This window comes from Pituophis catenifer, unplaced genomic scaffold (genome assembly GCF_029215685.1).
Source record: "Pituophis catenifer annectens isolate HBS135680 unplaced genomic scaffold, rPitCat1.0.hap2 SCAF_1, whole genome shotgun sequence".
In the NCBI taxonomy this organism is placed as follows: domain Eukaryota; kingdom Metazoa; phylum Chordata; class Lepidosauria; order Squamata; family Colubridae; genus Pituophis; species Pituophis catenifer.
Window position 1 is genome coordinate 138,112,654 of NW_027256881.1, and position 14,396 is coordinate 138,127,049.

The following is a 14,396-nucleotide window of genomic DNA, read 5'->3' on the forward strand; positions in this document are numbered from 1 at the left end:
GTCAAATGGCATTGAATTCCACAGACACACACAAAGAAGCACCCTTAAAAAGTGTTAGAAGATGTAAAATTAGGCCACCCGTTAAATCTTTTAAATTACATCTAAAAGAGATTGCAACCGTGAAACGCTTACATGAACAATTCCCCCACAGGTACAACTATCCATGAGAAAAGAGAAACATGTACAATTCTAGAGCTGCCTATGTATTCCTCGCTCACCCTTGGCTATACACACTATACAGGTACTGAGGACAAAATTTCAATTTATTTGGCCAAGGTTTGGAATGGAAGCTCCATCTGCGGGATACAGATTAAATCAATGTATATCTTCTGAATTTGTGTTTTTGTTCGCACTTCAAAGCCTACACTTTTCAGGATTTTCAGTGCATTTTTTTTCAATTTTAAAAAACAACAGATAAGAGCAACCAGGATGATTAGGGGACTGGAGGCTAAAACATATGAAGAACGGTTACAGGAGCTGGGCATGGTAGTCTAGTGAAGAGAAGGATCAGGAGAGACAGGATAGCAGTGTTCCAATATTTGAGGGGCTGCCACAGAGAGGAAGGAGTCAAGCTATTTTCCAAAGCACCTGAAGGCCAGACAAGGAATAATGGATAAAAACTGAACAAGGACAGATTTAACCTAGAAATAAGGAGAAATTTTCTGACAGTGAGAACAATCAACAAGTGGAACAGCTTGCCTTTGGAAGTTGTGGGAGCTTCATCACTGGAGACTTTCAAGAAGAGATTGGACTGCCATTTGTCAGAAATGGTGTAGGGTCTCCTGCTTGGGTGTGGAGTTGGACTAGATGACCTATAAGGTCCCTTCCAACTCTGTTAATCTGTTAATATACATTTTTCAGACTTAGATATACAATAAAATGCACATTAGAGATGCATTACGTACAAAAAAAATGCTTCATACATATATGAATTTTCACATTCATTTTTCCCCTCCTAAATTCACAACTTAATATGGAAATGCTCAGAAACAGGAAAACTGAAATGGACAGATTTGTGCTAGTTCATTTCATGCGGTCTATGTGGTAATTTTGTGGTGATTTAGTCATAGACGATGACATGCAGGGTCACATACAACATTTGGATTAAAAGAGCAGCCTTACACTCTATAAGATTTTTAAATTAATTGGTCTTAGCGAGGCAGATAAAGGAACTTACATCTTCTCTAAATGAAGATGTAGCACAAGTAGGACAGGAAGATTTTATATATTAAAGACTGATCAAAGCAGGACTGGTGAGGAATATATTTTGCCTATGATCTTGTCAACTGAAGGTGGACAAAATTATCTACTTTAGTGCCAAAGAGAAAGTTTACATCTCTCTTCCCAGAACTGAAAATAAGTTAATACAGGTAGTTGTCAACTTATAACAGTTCATTTAGTGACTGAAGTTACAATGGCACTGAAAACAGTGACTTATGACCGTCTTTCATACTTATGACTGTTGTAATATCCCCATAGTCACATGATCAAAATTCAGATGCTTGGCAACTGACTGATATTTATGACGATTGCAATGTCCCGGGGTCATGTGATTACCTTTTGCGAGTTTCTGACAAGCAAGTTTCTGTACTACCAAGAGCCTTGGTAGTACAGTGGTCTAAGGCACCCTGTTATTAAGCTGGTTATTAAGACCAGCTGCCTGCAATTACTGCAGGTTCGAATCTCGCCAAGGCTCAAGGTTGACTCAGCCTTCCATCCTTTCTAAGGTAGGTAAATTGAGGACCCAGTTGTGGGGGCAATAAGATGACTTTGTATAAATATACAAAAGGATGAAGGCTATTGCTGAGCACATTGTAAGCTGCCCTGAGTCTCTGGAGAAGGGCGGCATATAAATCAAATTAAAAAAAAAAAGTCAATGGGGAAGCCAGATTCACTTAACAACCGTTTTGCTAACTTAACAGTTGCAATTATTCACTTAACAACTATGGCAAGAAAGGTGGTAAAATGGGGCAAATTTTACTTAATAACTGTCTTGCTTAGCAAGAGAAATTTTAGGCTAAATTGCGGTCGTAAGTTGAGGACTACCTGTAGTTGCACAAGTAGTTTGATGAGTGGAAGATGGAGCCAAACAGCAAAGCCGTGGTTATTGTCTGTTAACCAGGACAACGACAGTGTTTCTGCAAAGGAAATACTCCTGGAACAACTCTAAGGACAAGAATGTGACTGTGAACTGCTCTTTAAAACACAACCACTATAAACAACTCACCACAGGAAAGCAAAGGAAGCTACCCTGGAAGTATCATTTTAAAATTCAAAATACTGAAATGAAGTATTTTGTTCCTTGTTAAAATATTAAACCTGACAGCATTGCTTCCTAAAGCATTCCTGCCTCTGTCATGTATTTTCAAAACCAAGTATGCTGGTTTTGTATACTCGAAACTGAGATCCTCTTCATGGACTAGTCACATGTATAGTATACTGTCCAAGACAGGCAGTGAATATAGCCAGACATTTTGCATATTAACCATTCAGGATCATCTATTGATGGGATCATTTCTTTGTAAAAATGATTTGTGGCATCATAATAGATAAAAATTAATACTGAATATTATTTTTTAAAGAAAATATTAAAAACATATTAGAAAATAAAACAATTTAGTTAGATGTTGAGCATCCCAATAAGAGATCCAGTCAGTTCAGGAAGAATAAAACAAACAATATTGAATTAAAAGATCTGAGCAGCAAAAATTATTTTTACCTCATGCCAAAAATCTCATTTAAGAGGAGAGTTAAGTTCAGAGGTCAACTGAGTTTGGATTTTGGCATATCTGATCCAAAAGAAAAGGCCCTTTTTCAAATCATAATCTTCCCATTCCCATTAATATCAGTTAGTGGCATCATAAGATCCAGACAAGAGTTGGTTAGTAAGGTTGGTGCCTCTTTATTTTATTTAGCTATTTTTTCAAATTTGGAAACTGCCCATTTTTCTCACAGAGCCTCTTACTGGATCTATTATCTTGGCTGGTCATACAGAAATGTTTGCCTGCACCAATAACAATCTCCTTGCTAAAGGTATTTGTTAAGCCCAATGCACAGTATCATAAATGCTCCTTTAATAGTGCAATCCTATACGTATCTATTTGGAAGTTAACTCCACTGAGTTCCAAGGGGCTTATGGGCAGGACAAGTGACAATTTTATGTCAGCCTAACGATTTCCTCTCTTCAAGGAAAGGAAGCCGCAGTCCAGTTCTTGTTTCAACAAGCCTCCTGAACTAAGTGACCGTAGGTAAGTTTTTAATTTTAATTTCATACACAGAGCAAAAGAGCAAACCGTGCCCAGGTGTCACATTGTCCCAGATAAAATGGATTTATAGATTAATTCTATCTTGATTCCAGACAAGAAAATTGCTTTGCACACACACACACACACACACACACACACACACACACACACACACCCCTACAACCATGCCACACTGACAATCTTCACTAAGAACACTTTTTTTTTTTTTTTGAAAGCTCAGCAATAGCACCATTATTATTATTCCCACCAGCCTTGCCTGAATCAATAACCTCGCTTAATGGACACTTCCAACAGGAAGTGATAAATGGGGTTTTAAATCGTAGCTTCTTTTTTGAAAAAAGAAAGAAAGAAAGAAAGAAAGAAAGAAAGAAAGAAAGAAAGAAAGAAAGAAAGAAAGAAAGAAAGAAAGAAAGAAAGAAGGAAATGACGCTCACGGATTTTGAACAAGGCTTTCCCACTTAAACTCTTGGGGATGTATTGCCAGTCACCAACTGAAACGGTCCCATTTGATTCAGGGAATTGGCCAGGCACCTCTGCCCGAGCACAGTGTCAACAGAAGTCTGTTATTATGCCACATTACACAGGAGATCTGAGCGGTTTACTGCCCAGGAATGCTTGGCATCCCTTTTAAACCCACAGCTCCCAGCTCCCCTCCTTTACAAAGGCCTAAATCCCTTGTGTTTATTTGAATAGAAGCTGGCAAGATAATTAAACATCCCATTCAAACATCCTGTTTGAAATATTAAACAGTAATTAGCTTCCTAAATTTTTCCCCCTCCCCTCTTGGCTTGGCGGAGGGAAGGAGGCCCCCTAACAGCTTGCCTCGTCCAAAGGCTTCTCCGTGCGACAACTTGTGCTTTCTTTTCCCACGTGAAAGTCGAGGGCTGCCATTCTCCCTCTTTGCCCACAGCAACTGCTTATCGACAGAAATGGCAACTAATTTGAGTGACCTCTCTAAATGAAGGTTCAAACAGAAATGTCTTTCAGAAGTATCCGGGTCAACAGCCCTCGGTAACCCATGATATCTATTCTTGAACCAGCAGCATCAAAACAGCCTTGTATAAATAGAAACAGTTTCTATTATCACGGCCTGTTGCCTCAGGCCTAGCACTCAGCACCTCCCTTCGCGGTGAAATATTCCCCTGAAATTCAGCTTTGAAGAAAGGAGGAGGTCTCTGCTCCATAGTTTAGATGGAGCTTCCTTAACTGGATGTGGAACCTGTCTTCCAATGATTAGTTTTGACTTTTCCAGAATATGGAACATTTTGATTTCTTCTTTCTCATGGCTCATATGGGTGGGCAGCAAGTAGAAGTTCCAGAAATTATTTATGTTTTCCCTTCCCAGGGAATGGAGAACTTGATTCTCTGGCAGCCAACCTACCTGAACAGGACTGACATGGAGGCGAGATGGTCACCCAATTGATCTAACCATCACTTTTAATTGTATCTGTTAACTTGGACCATAGCAGGGGTGAAATCCAGCAGGTTCTGACAAGTTCTGGAGAACCAGTAGCGTAAATTTTGAGCAGTTTGGAGAACCGGTAGCGGGAATTTTGAGTAGTTCGGAGAACTGGCAAATACCACCTCTGGCTGGCCCCAGAGTGGGGTGGGAATGGAGATTTTGCAATATTCTTCCCCCAGGAGTGGGGAGGGAATGGGGATTTTGCAGTATCCTCCCCCTGGAGTGGGGAGGGAATGGGGATTTTGCAGTATCCTTCCTCTGCCATGTCCACTAAGCCACACCCACCAAGCCACGCCTACAGAACCGGTAGTAAAAAAAAAATGGATTTCACCACTGGACCATAGTCCTTGCCGTGTGTATCATGAGGGTCATTTGGAGCAAGTTTCTTTTTAGTATAACTGTAGAGAAGCTGTCAAAATGAGGGATTTGTAGTGGATTTGGATGAATCCTGAATTTTGAGGCAAAGCATATATACTTCAAGTGGATCTTTCAGAACCCCAGAAATGAATGGAATGGAATGGCATGGCCAGAACAGAACAGAACAGCGTTTTTTTGGGCCAAGTGTGATTCGACATCCAAGAAATTTGTCTCTAGTGTACCAGGGGTGGGTTCTACTTACCTTTACTACCGGTTCGCAGCGGGGCCGCAAAGAATGCGCAGAACTGTTTTGATGACGCAGAAGCATTTTGATGCCATCGGGATCGGTGGGGGGAGCCCCCCCGTCGGTTTTACTACCGGTTCTATGGTAGTACCATAGAACCGGGGGCAACCCACCACTGTAGTGTACATACAAACCACAAAGCGATAGGTCATAGATCATAAATCGCAGTTACAATAATTAATCATAAAACATAAACAATAAGTGATAAATCATAAGATACCAATAGGAGAAGATAATAGGAAAGATGAGCAGCTGAGAAAGATGAGAAGATGAGATGGATAATAGCAATACAGCAATGCTACATCGGTAAATATCTTTAGGCCTAAACAGTGCTGTGGGAATTAGATGTTCAGCAGAGTGATGGCATGGGAGGAAAAACTATCTTTGTGTCTAGTTGTTTTGGCATGCAACACCCTATAGCGCAGTGGTGGATTTCAAATTTTTTTACTACCGGTTGTGTGGGTGTGGTTTGGTGGGCGTGGCTTGGTGGGTGTGGCATGGGAAGGATACTGAAAAATCTCCATTCCTTCCCCAATCCAGCGGAAGGTTACTGCAAAATCCCCATTTCCTCCCGATTAGCTGGGACTTGGGAGATAGAGAATAAATGGGGGCTGGGCCAGTCAGAATTTTTACTACCGGTTCTCCAAACTACTCAAAATTTTCGCTACCCGTTCTCCAGAACTGGTCAGAACCTGCTGAAACCCACCTCTGCTATAGCGATGTCCTGAGGGAAGAAGTTGAAACAATTTATGTCCAGGATGTGAGGGGTCTCTAGGTATTTTCTCAGCCCTCTGTAAGGTGAATGTAAGACCATTGCGAATTGTCTTCACTTTACCCAATGACATTCCCATTTAGAAATTTTGGATGCTACAAGGAAAAATCTTCTTAGGAAAGACCTGCCTCTGCCAGCTGGTGGATTGAAGAAGAAAACCATGGATAGAGCAAACCTTGAATTTCAGGCAGTAGCTAGCAAGCATCTGTTGCAATCCAGTGAGCTAAACTACTGCATACAAAGCAATACTTATTTTTAGATTTAAAACAACAGCAGAAGGACAACAACACAGCAGGCAGTTTATATTTTGGGTAGGTCAGACCTCATTTGCTGGACTGAAAAGAGTGGTCCTTCAGTTTGATTGGCCGTGTGCTAAGTCATCAAATCCTCTGGGCATCACTTATCTCAATTTGGCACTAATCTACCAGCTATTCTGTAACACCTAATTGAAAAACTCCTGAAAAACCATATGTCATTTTTTTTTCTGCTCTAGATTCAGGAGAAACGGATAACTGAAAAAGATAAAAACTGCAAGTTCGTTTTTTAAATATGTCACACAACATTTCTGCAAAACAAAAAAGCCAACTTTCTTTGTCAATCTGAAAATTGGCATGGGCATTCTCTATCATATATCCTACTATCACTAAAAATGTTGGCATATTTTATCCAAAGCATTAAATGTATAGGCACTTTTTTTTAAATAAAGCAAGCAAAACAGATTTTAAAGAAATATAATCTGAAAAGACTTTATTTCTATCAATAAATCCCCTCAGGAATCATCCCTTCATCAAATTTCAGTTTGGGTTGCATATTTATTTCAAATATGATTCCCTTTATGATTCTTCTGGATTGGAGAATGAGATGAACAAAATTCTGTTATAGTGGAACTGTGGATGCTAATATATAAAAGTATGGATATGTAAATAAATAAATAAACAAATCATAACATAAGGGATCTAATTCAGAAAATCCATATTTCAGTCCAGTACAAATCTGGATTCAGCTTTCTATCTGAATGTTGTAACTGACACATAAACATGGTCTAAACATATTGATAGGGACTGCATTTCCATTTCAATCAATATAAATATAATCATTACACTATCATATATGTAGTATGTATGTATGTATGTGTATGTATATGTATATGCTGCATATGTATATGTTGTCAGCACTTTGTTTATTATTTCTGGAGAAATAGATTACATTTACTAAATCCACAATATCATTTCATCAGATAATATTTTCTACCCTAGGCCTATCCATTATCAATAGAATTGTCATATGTATCTTATAAAGGAGCTAAACACAAAAATATCTCAGTGGTTTGATTTTGTCTTAATTTGACTGTATGTTGCATGCTAGCTTGACAAACCAAGTGCCAAATAGCTGGGTTCTGCTGCAAGACATGAAGTTCTCTTGACCAATTCAGTCAACTTTTTCTTGAATTACATCTCTCATTGCTGCTCAGTCTAGAATGAGAAACTGTGAATCAAGCATTTCTTTGAAAAGAAGAAAATAGGTTACAATATGAAAGCAAAATACTCACTGCAATCTAAGTGTAATATTCTCTTTCCAGAGGAGCCAAATAAAAACAACCCTTCCCCTTGTAAGACCACCACAACAAAAGCAAATCAGCAAAATTTATGTAGAATGCAATTGAAAGTTCACTCTATAATATATAGCTATGCATCTAAGGTTGTAGTCCTCAAAAGTTGGGAAAGCTTGTGATGATCCAAAATTGAGAAGTCAAAGAAATGTTCTTGAAGAACATTTCACTCTTCTTCTTTTTTATTCTGGCGGGCACAAAGGAGTAGAAAACGTTTGAAAGAGACCAAATGAAAGGCATGATGCCATTATGACAAAATAAATATGGGTTGTGAGCTTCTTATAACTTGCTACATGTTCGATTGGTGGAGATTTTCAGCCTACATTGGTTTTAAAAAGAAGCTTTGAAGTGATGGCACAACTAAAGGTTATGCAATAAAAGTAAGGTGAAATATAGAGAAGCATATTTCAGGAACTCTGAAATTCTCTTCTTTCCCCCCTTCCTATTCCACTCCCCCCAAAAATTCAGCATTGCCACTAAAATCTTGGGGTTATTTACTTATTTTTTACAAGATTAAATGTATGTGCCATTCTTCCAAACCCAATTTTCCCAGGATCGCGTTGGGGGCGGAGAGGGAACTTTCTGTCACAGAGTCAACATGAGAAGAATAAGAACTCATGACTCAACCATCTGCTGGTGAAAAAATTACTAGAAAGGATGGCATTTATCTGGAATGCAATGACCTTCAGGTCATGCTAAAAGAGTGCCCTTTTCAAGAAGTGCCTCTGTTAGCACTATTAGCAGAACAGCATTCATAAAACTGCTCTGCAGACACTAGTCTCCTGTTTGCTAATGCTAGTTTGATCCTTCCGTTGAGTGGTAGCAGATGTCAGAAGACTTGCAGGTTGGCCTCTGTAGAGGAGCAGGAACTCATGGCATTGAGGTCTCCGAGCGAGCGGGGAGAGGGTGGGGATTTTATTTTAAGTGTAACTGATTATGTTTCATACAGTTCTGCCCAAAGGGATTGTTTTCTGTCAAGAATCTCAACTGTGAAAAGGTTAGGCTGAAGAATCTGATAAAAGATTTCACCGAAGCATTGCTTGTTAAGGACAGTACTAAGCCGTAGCTTTGTACATCCAGTTACAAAGAGACTGAGTTCAGACTCTTGAAGAGAAGAGTTCAGATGCCTTTAAATAGTGCATGCACTGCCCAGTGTCAGCATGTAAGTAACAAGAGTGCTAATCTAGTTTATAGTCTCATTATTTCAATGGCAGCAAGGTGTGCCATAATATGTTGCTTGCATTCCATTGGGACTGTCCAGAGAGTGAGTAAAAAAAAAAAAAAAGTGAAAAAATTAAAAAAGGGTGGGGTTTGTAATCATGTGGCTGCCATTTTGAATTTTTTTTTTTATTCTCCCAACATTCAATTCAAAGCAGTGGTGAAATTCATTTTTTTTTAATTTCACCACTGTGGGTGTGGCTTGGTGGGTGTGGTGTGGCTTGGTGGGTGTGGCAGGGGAAGGATACTGCAAAATCTCCATTCCCTCCCCACTCCTGGGGGAAGGATATTGCAAAATCTCCATTCCCACCCCACTGTGGGAATACACCAAATACCACCCCAACCAGAGGTGGTATTTGCTGGTTCTCCAAACTATTCAAAATTTCCGCTACCGGTTCTCCAAACTACTCAAAATTTCCAATACCGGTTCTCCAGAACCTGTCAGGACCTGCTGGATTTTACCCCTGATTCAAAGCCTTTATTGTCATTGTACATCATGTATACAACGAAATGGATGCCCATTTTCTATTCTCCTTCTTTCCAACAGTCAGGCAACCTTATATATATAATATATATATTATATTGCCCCTGTCTCTGTAGCAGTTTACCATGCAATAAAAAAGTCAAAACATAATACAAAACAATTAACAAAGAAAAATGAAAACAAAGGCTAAAAAATCCCGAGGACAAACAACATGGGGGTAGGAATCTTTTGTCTAGCTCAGCATTGCATGCCTATCGGGACCCTAGGCTCTCCAGCAGAGCCAGATTTTAAGGCTCTTGCAGAAGACCAGGAATCCAGTGGCCAACCTCACCTCCAATATATCCCTATTTTTGGGGGCAGAGACTGTGAGTCAGTTTAATTCCTGGTGACTCTCTAAACAAGCTCTGGAGTGTTCAGGAGTTATTTGTTATTGCCTTCTTCCTATAGCTGAGAGAGAATGACTGGCCCAAGTTCATCCAACTGGGCCTGGGCAGTCCTGGGCAGGATTAGAACTCCCAGTCACCCGGTTTCTGGCCTGCTGCCTTGAATCACTATCTGTTCTAGTTTTCTATGCCTAAGCCTATATTAGGCTACTGGGTCAGGTTTTTCCACAGCACTCTTTCCAGCCTGATGTCCAGGCTCGGCATTTTGGGAGCTACAATAACAACAGAACTGAAGGGAACCATGCTAAATCACCCTATTCCATTGGGTTCTCTGTCCCCCAACCCCACTCCAAAGATTCAGCAGTGTCAGCATCCTAATCATGCTTCTCTTTTTGATGGGAGGACAGCCATATTTAGCCATTCAAGGATCCTAATCAGAGAATGATGTTCGTATTTGATAATGAGGTAAAATATTGCTATTACTCTTACATTCTGCTAGGCCTGTTGCCCGTATCTTTGATAGCCATGACTGAAATGCTTTGATTAAATGAATGGTGAAGTTAAAATTTATTACGCTATAAAATCATGGGAAATTTTGATTAAGTGCATAAATATGGTCCACTAAGAATCAAATAGAAAGACTGCTCAGATCAAATCCTCTCTGCGCAGATGAAGTCATTTCAATTATTCATGGCTTTTAATACTATATTATTCGCCCCTTGGTATCTGAAATGACTAAGTCAACATCTCCTGAAATTAAATCAGAGATGTTACAGTAATCATTGCCAGTTATATGAAAGAAAATGTATAAATGTCAACTGCTTTCTTTCCCCTCAGTCAGTAAACAAACAGCTTGATCATCCAAACAGGATTCATTACTCAGCCCTTACTGACTTCAAGAAGTAATTGCCATAAGATGCTACCATTCATCATGTATCTTCTTACTTCTCTGGAAGGAAAGGTAGCTAAGAAAGAAGTAAAAGTTACCTAGGTATTTTAAGAGCGTAAACGATGACCTGAGGGTTTTTGTTTTTTTATTGAAAAAAATTTTCAAATACAAATTTTTCCCCCTTTCCCCCCCTGCTCCCTAACCCCCCCTCCCTCTCCCCTCCCCCCATGGCTTCTACAAAATGAAATCCAAATTAATATCACATTATACAATACTTTACCACCCTTTTACACCACCCCCTATGTGCTTAGCATTTCTTTCTAACATTATTATTATGTCCCCCCTATACTATACATTTCAAAACAGCATTCGGCTATAAAACTATATAATAGATCCTAATTTGGCATTTATTCTGCTCACAATCTACCCATTTCCTCCACCCCCATACATATATCTCTTAATTCAAATCTTTTAAGTATATTAATATCTAAACATAACATCCCTTTTCCTAAACTAAACAATCAGTAATGTTACCTATCACCTTATACCATATCAATTTTATTTCACCCACTTTCCTACAGGTCTACCATACATAATATATTTAATATCTTTATTCTTCTGCCCATATCACTAAAAGATATTTCCATATATAAGTAAAACCCTCATATGACTTTAAATTTGTATTCCATATAGTATCTTCTGTAATGTCTTTCAACTAGATTGTTAATTCCATCGACCATGTTAGGGTAACATCAAGTCCTGCTTCCAACAGTATTTTCAGTATCTTCAATTACCATCTGCCCCCATCATTAATAAGTATTTCTGTATATATATATAAAAAAAACCCGAGTGACTTTATATTTATATTCCATATGGTATCTTCTGTGATGTCTTTTGTCTAGATTATTAATTCCAACAATCACGTTAGGGTAACAGCCAGATCATCTGCATGCCCCAATTCCATAGTTCTTTTGCCTTATAGCTCAACATATACGTAATCCATTTTTCAGAGAGTCCAAAATAGAAAGTTCCAATCCGCTCAATCACAGGCCATCTTCCACATCCTACAAACACCAGCACTGCAGAGATCTGTTATTCTTCTCAAAATAGTATAAGTCTGTAATTTGCCTCAACTGTATTTTCATGTATCAGCCTTCTATAAATCCCGCTTATTTTATTTAATCGTCTCTTAAATAACTGGCATTAGTCTGTTGGCTAAAAAAAAAATTGTAGTTTAAAATTTTTTAGTTTTGTAGAACCTGCTTCTTCTTTTCTTAACTTGTTGTGGTTTAGGTCTCCACCCTGGTTGCCTTTCTAGGACTTGTATGTCAGCTGATTGAATTACATGCTGGTCTTTAACTTGATAAGACATCAAATTGAGATCTGAAGCCGCCTCTCTTGTATTTATAGGTGATCCAGCGATAGCCTCTGAAGGAGAATCCAAAAGCGGCTCGTCCAAAAAGCCCTCTATAACTTGTCGTTTTTCCATTACCTCCATCTCCATCTGCTTGGCCTGAGTTTCAATCTTTTGTTCATTTTGCTTATCTTTATCCCCCTCCTGTATTCCTGACATTGATGACATACGTGGAGATGTTGGGCCCATTTTAAAAACCTTGTAGTAAAATTCTTCCGCTTTTTCAACAGTATTTAATTGATATCTTTCTCCTTGATATCTCAATATTATACCAACTGGAGCATCCCACCTAAATGGGATGTTTTGTTTCTTTAGCTCAGTCACCAAAAATCCAAAGTCCTTTCTATCTTTTAACATCTTGGACGGCAGCTCTTTATATATCCAAATCTTCATTCCATTCATTTCTAGCGTGGAGTTGAAAGACTTTTGCACAATATCATTTCTTATTCCTTTATCAGTAAAATAAATCACCACATCTCTAGGCAATTGTCTTTGCTTTGCCACCCAAGAATTTACTCTGTAGGCCTTATCAATCTTACAGAGTACTTCTTCAACGCTGACTTTTAAGATCACAGCCAGAACTTCAGCAGACATCTTTCTCAAGTCTCTGTTATTTTCCTGTATTCCTCTCATTCTGATTGCAAATTCCATGGATCTAAATTGCATCATTGTAACTTCATTTTCAATCCTTTGCTTTATATTATCTGCATTGTAAGTCTTGTGATCAGCTTCCTTCATTTTAGACTCTACTTCTGAGCTATTTTCTTGAATCATTGTCAAATCATTTTCAATTCTTTGTATTTTATTATCCAGATTATGAATTTTATGATCAGCTTCCTTCATTTTAGACTCTATTTCTAAATTGATATCTTTATCCATCTTTAGAATTATTTCTGAGAAACTTTTCAAAGCTGTTACAATAGCTTCAGGTTATCATACTTTTGTTGAACCAACTCTTTAATTTCCTGTCTAAATTTTTCAAGATTCTGATTCATAATCTCATCATGTCTTGCCATCTCCTCCACAACAAATTCCTTTAAATCTTTCTGCATCTGCGAGCTCAAAAATTGCTCTTGTGATTTATAAATGGGGGAGCCCCCCCCACAGCTTGGTTGTCTGGCTTTGTCAGTTTTAACGCCATCCTGCCACACAAACAGACTCTTTTTAAAGCAAAAGTCTTCTCTCCACACAATATCAATATCAAGTCTCTAAGAAAGGAAGAAGTATAAAACAGAATTTTTTTTTCCTTCTCTTGTAGCCAGCGCTATTGCTAGATACTTTGTAACATATTAAGCCATTCAAACAGAAAGACTTTCGCTTTCAGCTTTCTTCTCAAGCCTCAGCCAGCCGCCATTTTAAACTTTTTTTCCCCCTTTTCACTCTTTCTTCATTCTTAAAATCAATCATAGGGTTGTTACAAATACTTGCGATTTAGAGTCCCAAATCCAGATTTCATCCTGCTTATTCAATCAGTCTGTTAGTTTTCGCTGATTAGGTTGGTCACATCGTCTAGCTCTGCAAAGCGCAGAGTTCTCCCGCAGCCCGGAGCAGCGGCGAGCTGGATAGGGAGCCTCATCCTGCTTCCTCCCCAAGAGTAAAAAAAAAACTCTGGGGACTTCGCAGAGGGCTCTACCTGCTCTCGCCGGCTCACCTCACATTTCCTTAAGGAAACGGAGTTTTTCGAGCCGCCTCCTAGATGTAAGGACGGGTCTTTACGGGCGGCGAGGGTGGCGGTCCCAAAAGACCGTCTAGCGATGACGGAAGCCAAACCGGAAGCCGACCTGAGGTTTATTTTCACACAGGGTGACCAAGGTTTTGTGGGTGTCGCTTTTTCCAGGAAGAAGCAGAGGGCCTCGGTTTATCTTTATTAAAATGTTCTGAGTCCAACAGCAACTACTTTATTAGTGCCTCTTTTAGGTATATTCAGATTCTTCCCTTTCTTAAAATTGAATCCATGACCTCCAGGATCGGCCGGCTTCCTTCTTGCAGCAAAGGTTAAGCAAAAATGTGACTAGCCAGAGCAATAATCTTCTCTGGGTCCCTTCAACCCACAAACTGAAATGTATCAATTTTTATAAATTCAGAGAGTGGTCTCAGCAACCATCGATGGGTTTAACCCAGCTGTAGAGTCCAGGAACAGATCCACACTCTTTGCTGACCATTGCTAGTCCAGGAACCTCTTCACTGACTTCTTCCTGAATGTAAGGAAAATTAACTCATCATCTCCCAATGCCAGCC